Here is a 12,085-nt window from a genome sequence, read left to right on the forward strand (position 1 = left end):
CAGTTGTTCCCAATTTCAAAGTAATTTGCAAAGGCGGGAAGTTGTGTAAACATATATTTTTCTTTTTATTAATCTTTTTCAAAGGTGCACAGGATAGCCAACGCGTTTTGCTCCCCAGCCTTGGGAGCTTCGTCAGGGCGGAAACAAGTAGAAATAGCTGATTGCTCCACGTTTGAGTCCTAGTCAAATAGAAGTGACACCGTTCATAATGGTGTGGCTTGACAGGCGCTGCGCGCAGGTATGTCACTCAAGCAGAATCCAATTGGGCAAAGATTAAACTCATAGATGCCGAAGTGATAGTGAGCAGTCCTTGATAAGCTGCAGAGTATAATCGATCTCACACTGGTGTGGAATCTGGACAGGCCCCCGTGGAAAATGCCAAACACCTAGGGATGCAAATATGAAGCAGCCCCGCCACCTAGGACTCCTATGCTTCTGGCACCGCTCGGTGGAGCCGGGTGGCCTCAAGTTGCACGTCCACACGCTCTAGTCAGGCGTTGTGTTTATATTCCATGCAGTGGTGTCCCCTCTGGGTCGACACTCGACTCCCTGAGATGTGTAAGACGAAAGAGACAAAGTATGCAGCTCTGGTTTGGGAAACCGCCTGCGGATTCTTCTAACACTGTGTCATCTTTCTTAGAAGCTGAACCAGCAGTCTGGCTGACAGCCCGACTTCATGTTCACTTCAGTGATGATACTGTCCGTCCAGAGGCTGCTGGGAATACTGTGGGTGAGGGGGAGGGGGTTCCCTCACATCTGTCCTGTGTGGCTGGATTCTGCAATAAACCATCCCTTCTGTGCAGGTGAGGACACCCAGCGCCTCAAATCTGTTTCCTTCTACCTCTATCAAGGTGCTATGCAGATTGCATGGCAGAATGTCGTCAAAAAATATCCTGCTACAAAAATATCGCAGCAAGAATGTCAAAAACAAACAAATATTGAAGATAAGTATATGTATCGGTATGTTTGGATTTACTACTCTTAACACCATAGTACCGTGAATATATTGATATCAACAAGGCTCAGTGGAGTAAAGTGGAGTACATCACTTGCCTGCGACATGATAAACATGGTCCAGCCTAAAATTTTGATGGGCCTGAGCCACTGTCCCATTGGCCATGTCGCACAAAAGTTGAAATAGCCATAACCGATCCAGACACCTTGGAACATTGTGTGATCTTGGGCAAATAATCTAACTTTTCTGTGTCAAGGCCAGTAGTTAGTTGGTTTTAAGTATGGACAAGATATCTTTTTTTTTTTTATTTTTTTTTTCTTATCATTGTTTCTTTTTTTTTTTTTTTTAAAAAGACTTTTATTGGCATACAAGAAACCATACAAAAATATATCTTTGTGTGCTATTAGGAGCCATTCGTTTATTCATACAAATCATTCATTTGCTCCAGCTCAGAAGGTTCTTTAAAGTTCGACGCAAGATCTTGTCTGTGGATTAAGACAGACGTTTCGCATTTAAAAGGCGCGCAATAAACACCTTATCCCCAACCCCCCCCCCCCCCCGCCTCCTCCCACCCCCAAGGGATGAGGATGGGGGCCTGTGCATTCGGTGCTCCAGGATGTGTCGGCCACTTGAAATAAACTCGGATTTTTCACGCCGGCTTTGAACCCATCAGTCGTGCTGAGCGCTTCCGGATCTCTGAAGCCAACCTGTGGCTAATGCTCTGCAGGCCTCGCGGCGCTCTGCAGTGGCCGGGTCTACAGAGAGTATCAGATGGAAGGGCGCAGGGGGAGGCCTCTCAGCTGGCACCCAGAAGGGCCAAGTGCCAGCATCCATTAGCAGGGGAATCCTGTCACACTGACAGCGCACGTGCCCAGCCTGTCACTGCCTATTCATTCAGCTGCCCTGGTGACATGCACAGACCATGCAGCCAGACAGCTGTCGCTTCCGTTTCTGACAGACAGACATCCACGCCAGTGAGCTTTAGAAAGGAGGATCTTAACAAGGAGACGAGTCCTTTGCAGGTCTGGCAAGCGACCAGAATCCTGGGCAATGTAGAGCAGAGGCTAAATTCTAGGCTGTGTTACCCCAATGAACCACAGATTGAATCGCAGCTGATACACTTATTAAAAACGTGTGATCCTAGGCACACATGCCACTGTGCCAACCTACTACTCTCTACCAAAGCTGTAAGACATTAGAAACAGGCAGTTAGTTTTGTGAACGCTGGAACTGCAAAGGTTGCAGTCTACCAATCATAGCTGCTATCTAGATGAACACACAGCAGCAGTTCTCCTGGGATACCTAGGGGCAATCCATACCAGGACTTTGTGGGGCAAGCACCTGAGGTTTAAGAGTTCAGACACATGACCCCTACACCATGAATGGTGATACCTGCCCTCAGCACAGTAGTTGGAAGCAGAGAACCTTCACGGTCCTACCTCTGTAGATACTAAGGGGCATATTCTCAAGAACGTGTGATAACCATCACAAAAGTAACTTAACGCAAATCCCAACATCGCAGCCTATTGTGGGAAAATTACGCTGTGTTAACCAAGCAATCTCAACACAGCGGTACCCTGCAATAGTCTCCAGATAGCGCGTCAAACGTCTGCGTTAAAATCACGCCACGCCGCAAAAATGCAAAACGCGAACACAAAAAGTCTTGCGATAAGGCCAATCGCGGTACAAAAACCACCAACAACCAGCGACCAGCCTGCAAATCCAACGCGTATGGCGGGAAAATGCACCATAAAAGAAGAGTAAATAAACAGTGATGACAACATGCTAGCACAACCCTACAACTGTGACGCAGAACAAATGACCATTGTCCAAATTAGATAGGCAATTCCACGCAAACAGCCACAATGTACATCGACATGCATGCAGTATGTAACCTGCACCAATGCGGAAACAAACATGGTACACACTGTGAAACTGCTTCCCCCTCACATTGCAGAGGGACAAACAACACCCCTTGCACACCGACATGCCATGTCCATGATCAAACAAGAATGAAAGCACAGACTAATGTAGGGGCAGTGACTCCCCCTTACGTACATGTTGCCCATGTCTTGGGACTTGAGACACAGGCTGCATCCCTGCATCATGGTGGCACATATCAGAGCACAAAATAATCCCTGTTGTCACTTGTAGGACACAAATGACAGCCAAAATGGAAGGATTTGGGACACATGTGAAACGCCGAAGAGTGGGATACCTTAACAACTGTGACACACAGAACTGGCAGTTCGAATACGTGACACCATAAACAGCCTCACTGCACAGAGGTGACACACCCACCATCCATTAACAAATCCCTTAATTGACAGCACAACATGTCGCACCCACACTTGTGTGAAATGCCTGTACAGATAAGTGACATGCACGCAGGGAATGTGTATCGGAATGCTTTATTAGCACATACAGTGCCTGTGGTCAGTCAATGTACTGTGCCATGACTGCTAAGGACCCACACAATGTGTCGTCAACCAGAGAAGAAATTGTCAATGATGTAGTCCCTACGGGCTATTCCTGCTGCAACTGCAGTGGGGTGTGGTCCACCTGCCTCATCTTCATCATCATCGTCCGGTGCGTCTGGCACTCTTATCCATGGGGCCTTGCTGCGTACACATACGTTGTGCCACACACAACATGCAACTATCATCTTGCACACAAGGTTTGGACTGTACAGGAGCTTACCACCTGTGACATCCAGGCACCTGAAACGTGACTTCAACACGCCAAATGTGTGCTCCACGATGCCCCTGGTGCGTTTGTGGGCAACACTGTACTGCCTCTGGGCCTGTGTGTTTGGGGCTTGGCGGGGTGTCATCATCCAAGCGCGGAGTGCATATCCTTGGTCACCTGTGACAGTGTAAAGAGACAGGAGTCTTAACTACGTACTGCATGATGTGTTGGCAGGCCCACTGGTTCATTGGTGTGTGATATGTGTGACCTAGTGATTCCTGAATGACATGTACTGCGTGTTGCACATGAGCTGCATCACTGTGTACTATGTGGCCTCACTGCTGCACCTCCCCCTGAGCACATTCACTAGTGTGCGCAGCGCGATTACATCACATGCACCCCTACCCCACACCATTGACATGCCTGTCTGTGCATGTCTACAAGCCTGAGTACGACACAGTGAGGATGCTGCGCAGAATGTGGCTGGCCACGTGTGTGTAGGCCCATTGCAAGGACAGGTCTGACACGGATGTAGAGCAACTGCCTGGTTGCACTTGACATGCAATTGAGGGTACATCTTTGGCTCATGCTGCGCTAATAGCAACACACACAACAGTTGGCATGTGTGATCCCTAACCCCGGGCGGGCATGCCCTCCCCCATGTATCCCTTCCGCTGACCACGCACACACCGGGGGCATGCCACATAGCAACATTGTCCATTGCGGGACGGGTGGCGCAGATACTACAACAGAGACACACGCATCAGCCATATCCTTGGCAAGGCCCACGCTGATCCACACCCAGATCCACATGTGGAGGAGCCACATCCCAATGCAGTACTGTGCCACACCCCTATGCAGTACTGTTGTATGCCTGTCCACCCCGCTTACGCACACATGAAGATACGACACGGTTACATGTCCCAGGTCTACACCACTGCCTCCGGTGACATGATTGCGCATGCTGTACACAGCACAATGTAATGTGGAATGGCCCCGTCCCACATGCATACATAATGACCACACTGACACATGGAGAGACTTTGTGCGACTGACTACGGGCACGTGCGCCTGGCCCCTTTTATTGCCAGGGTCGCATCTCCAGTGAAGCCTGTGCTGGATTGGTGTTGGGTGGTATAAGCCAACACTCAGGGGTTGGGTGGTGCTGGCAAAACCACCACAGTGAGCAGACAATCAGCAGTACAAGGTACGGACATCATGTGTCCCTTACTTGAGCAGCACAGAGTTTGTGCCCACAGACACGTTTGGTGCGAGTCCTATGCACAGCATTGGTGGCACCACATTGAAGGGAGCATAGTGATATAACCCCAGCCTTAAAAAATGTACTCTGCCATGGTGTAATCAAGACTCAGTTCCAAATGTGTGTCCTACTTGTCCACTGTGTATGCCGGTGGAGTACGTCAAGGGAAATGGAGTTCTGGGACCCTGTGTCCCGGAGGCCGTGATGGTCCGAGGAGGCTGCCATGGTCATGGGCCTCGGGCCTGGAGCTTGCACGGGCACGTGGGGGCCCTCTTCGACACACGCCGGTGTCAGCAGTTGGGCATTGAGGTCTGGGTGCACAGGGGCAGGCAAGACAGGTTTAGGGACCAGCGGCCCGGGGTGCAGCAGGCGCACAGGATCGCAGGCAACACCGCTCATGGCGTTGGCCTCGTGGTGGGGTGAGAGGCGCCGCCCTGGCAGAGACGTTGGGCATTCCAGATGTGGACCCCGCCAGAGTTACAGGCATTTTACCCACACCCCTACACTGGCCTGGCGTACGCCGGTCCAGTCCACTCCGCTCATGCTTATGGGGGGGGAGCGTGACAAGCAACATTTCCTTGATCTCCCCCACTGGCTGGGGTGACATGGTTGCGTCCATTGTCCACTACACTCCAAACACCTGCGGTGTGTGTCGACATGGATATGTGTGTGGTGTGCATACTGCAGTCTGGCCACACCACACTTGGCATTCTGTACATGCTTATTCCTGGGTCACTTGCCTCCTTTGCACATGCCTGGTTCCCACCTCTTCCTAAAATCTGCTATTGTGTGTCTGAGGTGCCATGCTTGTGAACATAGTTAGCTGCTTGTGAACATAGTTAGCCCAGGTTCCCACAGTAAGTTGTGCTGTCGTGTCTGATGGGTGGGCATGTTGATTGGCATGTAAATGTAAATGTAGTTGAGCTTATATAGCGCACAGCTACCCGCAGTGGGTTTCCCGGCGCTTGCTTAGGGAACCCTTCCTGGTATTCCCCTGTGAGATAGCAGGGTATCCACAAGGTGGAAGTCAGGCATCCCGCCGCGAGGGGCCGTTGTGGAGATTAAGCAAGCTATTGCCCAGAGTCGCAGAGTGTGAACCCGTGAGTCGAGGAGGCACCGGGGCGAGAATTATCGAGTCCGTGGAATTTTTAGCCCAAGACCCCGCCGAGACGGGGAATTGAACCCTGGTCCAGGACCGATCTCAGCTTCCGGGTCTGCTGCCTCTAACCCCTGAGCCACACTTCTCCGCTAGCATGTTGTATGTGAGTTCATAACATGTGCATTCCCAGAGTTGTGAGTTGCATGATTGTGAAGTTGAGGTGTGTGGTGTTCATTTGGTACTTACCAACGAGCAGTGGTGTTTCGTAGGTACCATCCTGGAAGCGCTGGTTGATGAAGGACTTTCGGAAGATGAAAGAAGCATGCACACTGCCTGGGTAGTTGGTGACGACATTGGTGAAGAGTCCCCGGTGGTCCACTATTGCTTGCACATTGATGGAATGGGTGTGCTTTCTGTTGTGGTAATTGTGTGCAGTGTCAGCAGGGGGCACAAGTAGGACATGTGTGCCGTCTATGCCCTCCAACATATGCTGGAATCCAGCTATTGTATCAGTAACAGGAGCACAAATCCGTCAACCGTGTTGGGATTGGGGTATAATGTGATAAGAACATATGGTATCCCAACTGGTATGATTCTAAGGCAATTAGTGAGGATATGAGTACAACATTATCCAAAAGGAAGCAAGGAGCCTCTATTAGATTATAGCATGTGCTCATGGCATCATATATGTAAACAATATGGGAAAAAGAAAGTCAATAGCAGTTGTGACAGCACTGCAATACACAAATAAAACAATTTGAGACAACCCAAATTGCACTTGGTACTCGACGTGTGTGAGTGGAAACCAAGGTAGTGACGCAGGTGATAATGTGATCAGCATGGACGGCGCATAGTGACTGGTGCATAAATATACAGTGAATAATTGGCACAATGTGGTTCCAGGTAACTTGAGGAATTTGTTTCTACTTCGGTTCGATGTATTATTCGTGAACCACTTTGTGTAACGCGCCTATGATCGCGCTGGATGGTCGACGGCGTTTCGATCCACATTAATAAGGATCTTCATCAGGACTGGGTTGGGTCGAAGGCAGTGCTGTACAAGGGGGTAAAGGAGAAGGGTAAGATGGGGAGGCAAGGGAAGGACGGGAGAGGTTGGGCACGGGAACACAGGAGTGGCTGTCTAGCGGCATGCGTCCTGGGGTGGTGAGGGACGATGGGTAAGCCGCTCTGTTAGGATAAGTGTGGAGCCCGGGGAGTGGGATCACACCGGTGGAGGGTGGTATGCAGTCACGGGATACTGGAGGTTAAAGGTACTAGGGCCCGCTATGGCGGGGTCTCAATTGGCAGGAACATGGTGAGTCTGGTAGAGGCTGGAAGAGGAGGAAGGGGATGATCGGCACTCTGGGCTGCCGGGTGACGGGGGCAGAAGGTAGTAGACTGGTGGTGATACCTAGTGGCCCTCAGTCGGGAAGTACTGGAGGACTAGCTGAATTGGATTCGCATATAGCCAGAAGTGGTGGGCGCTGGTGGAACTGGGAAAGGGGAAGGGAAACAGGAGGAAAGGTGAGCGTGCTGGAGTGGCGGGTACGGGATAGCGACGTGGCAGCGGGCGGCAAATAACTAATTTCGCGAAGCGCCTAGGAAGGGGAGAGTGCTGAGGCAGGAACAGTGCAGGCAACCAAGCAAAAGCTACCTGGTTAGGAGATGACGAGTGCTGGTCGCCGGGATCCGGAACGTCAAGAAATGTTGCAAGGGATCTTGGGGGGGGGAGGGTGAGTGTGGAGTTGTTAGGCTTGGCTGGACCACCTCAGCAAGGTATGGAGTTGATGAGGACTCACCGGTATCGGCATTTAAATCAGCCGATGTGGGGGTGTGGAGTCCATGGAGGCATGGAGGTCGAGGTCGTCTGGGGGAAGAAAGGGGTGGGGGGATGAGTGCCAGGGGCTGTGGAGGTGGAGGTCCTCAAGTGGGAGAGGAAAAGTAAAGTAAAGGACTTACCAGGGGCTGCGAGTCAATCGCGCATCAAGAGGGGGCCCAAGAAGGAAAATTCCTCAAAGCCGATCCGGCAGTGATCGGTGTGGAGAGAATGAATCTATGGGGGCAAAGGATGCGCTGAGATTAGTACCAGGACAAAGGCGTGATGCACGATCAATGCAGCATGGGAGGTGAGGCAAAACCAAGAGACATACTCTGTCAACCGAGGAGCTGTGGGAAGCTCGAGCAGGGCTGGCGTTTCCTAGGCGACGCCTGTGGCAGACAGAAGCCTCATACGGATAGGGCGGGGGGTGGGGCTCCATGACGTATGGTACAGATGGATGGGAGGGCGCCTGTGATTGGGCAACGCAGGGAAGGAGGGCGGGGAGGGGTGTGGGGTAGGGGAAATGGGGAGGCTATTCCGTCCTTCCCTTGCCTCCCCGTCTTACCCTTCTCCTTTACCCCCTTGTACAGCACTGCATTCGACCCAACCCAGTCCTGATGAAGATTCCGATTAATGTGGATCGAAACGCCGTCGACCATCCAGCGCGATCATAGGCGCGTTACACAAAGTAGTTCACAAATGATACATCGAACCGAAGTAGAAACAAACTCCTGAAGTTACCTGGAACCACATTGTGCCAATTATTCACTGTATATTTATGCACCAGTCACCATGCGCCGTCCACGCTGATCACATTGTCACCTGCGTCGTTACCTTGGTTTCCACTCACACACCTGGAGCACCAAGTGCAATTTGGGTTGTCTCCAATTGTTTTATTTGTGTATTGCAGTGCTGTCACAACTGCTAATTGCCTTTCTTTTTACCATATTATTTACATAAATGATGCCATGAGCACATGCCATAATCTAATAGAGTCTCCTTTCTTCCTTTTGGATAATGTTGGAATCCAGCTATGGCGTAGAAGACTTGCTTGGTCCAGCTGTTCCTACGCAGTGTGGAGGAAGTATAGGTACTGGGGTACCAAGCTGATGATGGCATCCAGGACAGGTCATTAGGAACTTAGATAGGGCTGACTGTGAGACTCCTCCGACTCTGGCGGTGGTTGGTTGGAAGGTACCAGAGGCCAACAGAGGCAGCACAGCCAGCAGCTTTGTCTGCGGAGGGATGTTGGTTGTCCACTGTGTTGGTACTGTCAGCCTGTGGGCAATGATGTTCAGGATTTGGAGGATGGTTGTCCTTTTGAGCCTGTAGTGGGAAATCACATACTCTGGTGTCATGTCTGTGAGACTGGTGTGTTTTCTGAAGGTCCGTGGTCTGTGTCTGCTCTGCTTCTGTGGTGGTCCGGGGGTGGTGCGGGGGGAGTCCAGGGGTGGTGGCGGGCATGGGGGGGGTGGTGGCGGTGGGTGTTGTGTGCCTGTTGGGGCTCTGAGCTGTATGATGTGTAGCTCCATGGCATCTGTTGTTCTTCAGGTGTGGCTGTGGCTGGGCTCCCTTTTGTGGTGCAGGCTGCCGTCCGGCTCTGCACCAGGTCAGAGCACGTGTAAATTTTCAGCTGCTAACGCGCCTTGTCGCCTGTTTTATGGTCGTATCGCCGAACTGGCTGTTCGTTGCGAATCCGGCAGAATGGTGTTGTCGCGACTTTTTGCGCGAGAACGCCTACTCTGCATCTCATTAGCAATGGTTGCCGGGGTCGTCTGTAGCGATGTTTTTTCCATTGTTTTTGCGGCTCCTACCGTGGGTAAACTGGTGCTATGGGCTGTTAGCACCAGCTTGTGAATGGGGTGATAACTTTATCGCAACTTTGGCTGCGATGAAGTGCCGTCAACTCGGCGATAGATCCTTGAGAATATGCCTCAAAGCATGCTGGCTGCTCGTGTGGGATAAGGCCTTTCAGAAGTTCCTACTTCTGCCAATCAAACCTCTCCATAGCCTGGCCTACTCTTTCCGCTACATTCCCTAGACCAGTTCTTCTAACGCTCCCCGTTCCTTTAACTGAATCACCCAGCACCTCCTTGTAACTCACAAAGCCCCCGTTTTATCAGCCCTTGATTCAGGTCAGCTGCCTCTGTGTGCCCCCTCCTTTGATCTGACATCTGCTAGATTCCAGAGCTTTTATAAAGTGGGCCTGACTTCCCTATCCTCTCAATCTGAGGCTTCTCTGCCAGTTCTTTCATGCTGCCTGATGTCACTTTGGACCTCAGATATCATGATAACTCTCCTGAGATGTGCTCCTGTGTAAACAAGCTATGTGTAATAATGTTGAGAGACTCCAAGTAGTTCAGATAAGCAAGTATAGTTTATTCAGCCCCAGCCAACAGTCAGCTAACAACTGACAACCCTGGAATTACCAGTAAGGGGAACCTTGGTGACATATGGTTCCAAACACTAGGTTCCAACATGGAACCAGAATATCTAGAAAGACAAGTCATCACACTTCTCCCTCTTAAACATTAAATAGGTTTACACGTCCAGCAATGAAGTAGGCACCAGAAAGATAAAGAGATCAAAGAAGAAACTACCTAGACATAATCATGCAAGTGAACAGGAGGCCTGCATGCTCTCACACTCTTGCGAGAATAATTAGCATACAAATCAGGAACAGCAACAACATCATCATATTTCCCTTTACCCCCAAAATGAGAAACACGACTGTTGTTCCAGATACGACCATCCTCCGTCTTTACAGCATTTTAAAAAATGTTCACAATGGTCCTGGGAACAGAAAACTTCGACCAGTTTTGACAACCAACAGGAGCCCTGATCTTTACTATCTCCCCCACCACAAACTTTGATTCCTTAGCAGAATTTCTCCTATCCACATATATTTTCCTTTTCCTCTGTAGTTCCAATTCCCTTTCTCTCCATGCCCCCACCTCATTATTTTTTACACCTTTGTCTGCAATCATCCAGGCAGGACATAAGCAAGTGTTAGGTGCTCTACCCTTGAAAAGTTCAAACAGAGTTTTTCCTGTAGTTGAGTGAGGAGAGAATCGATATGCTGAAATTCTATTCTGTAACTCCTTTCTCCAGTCCAAATTGTTGACCCTTGCTAATTGAATGCTTTCCTTCAAAGTTTTGTTGAGTCTCTCCAAAGCACCATTTGCCTCAGGGTGATACAAAGAAATTCTCTTGTGAACAATGCCACACTTATTGAGGTACTCCTCAACTTTCCCTGAACAAAATTGTGGTCCATTATCAGAAAGAATGGAGTTCGGAAAACTCTCACGTTTAAAGGCAGACTCCAAAAAAGAAATAACAGACTCGCTTGTAATCTCCCTTACCAAACTAACCTCAACCCATCTAGAATACAAATCCAGTAGAACCAACATAAATGGAGTTTGGTGCTCACCATGTAAAGGCCCCACAATATCCACTACATTTTCATCCCAGGGGGACTTAGGCAACCTCCTGCAAACCATTGGAGAAGACCTCGTCCTCAAAACCTTATCACTTGCCTGACAAGAAGAGCAATCTCTAACAGTGCGTTCCACCAACAAATCAATACCTGGCCACCAGAAGTCCATTCTTATGCGTTCTTTCGTCTTTGAAATACCCAAGTGTCCCTCATGAGACATGTCAACCAGAATACTTCTGAGATTAACTGGTGGAACTAACCTAGTACCTCTCATGAGTAAGCCATCCACCACTGCCAACTCATCGGCAACCAAAGACCAAGGTTTCTTTAAAGAACGAGACCTACCACCTTCCAGCAATTTAATGACCTCCTTCAACTCCTCATCCTTACCCAGCTCTTCCCTCCAAGCATCTTCTTTCACCGCCCTCAAGGTAACATCACACACCTTTAAATCACCCTCAAAATCGTCACCCAAGGCTTCCTCACCATACTCTACCACATCTACCAACCTTGCCAGACAATCTGCCGAGACATTAGTTTTCCCTCGTATATACTCAAACTTGAACACAAACTCCTGCAACGAAATTACCCATCGCCTTATTCTTGCAGAGATGGAGTCTAGCCCCTTTTTTTCGAAGACCTCCTTTAGTGGTTTGTGATCAGACCTGACGGTGAAGGAGGAACCCCACACAAACTTCCTGAATTTATTCACAGCCCAATATATACCTAGTGCCTCTTTCTCTATGACAGAGTAATTCAACTCCGCCCCCTTCAGACACCTCGAAGCACAAGCTATCAGGACCTCCTTGTCCTTCCTCACCTGTAAC

Source organism: Lissotriton helveticus, chromosome 5_1, assembly GCF_964261635.1.
Source record: "Lissotriton helveticus chromosome 5_1, aLisHel1.1, whole genome shotgun sequence".
NCBI lineage: Eukaryota > Metazoa > Chordata > Amphibia > Caudata > Salamandridae > Lissotriton > Lissotriton helveticus.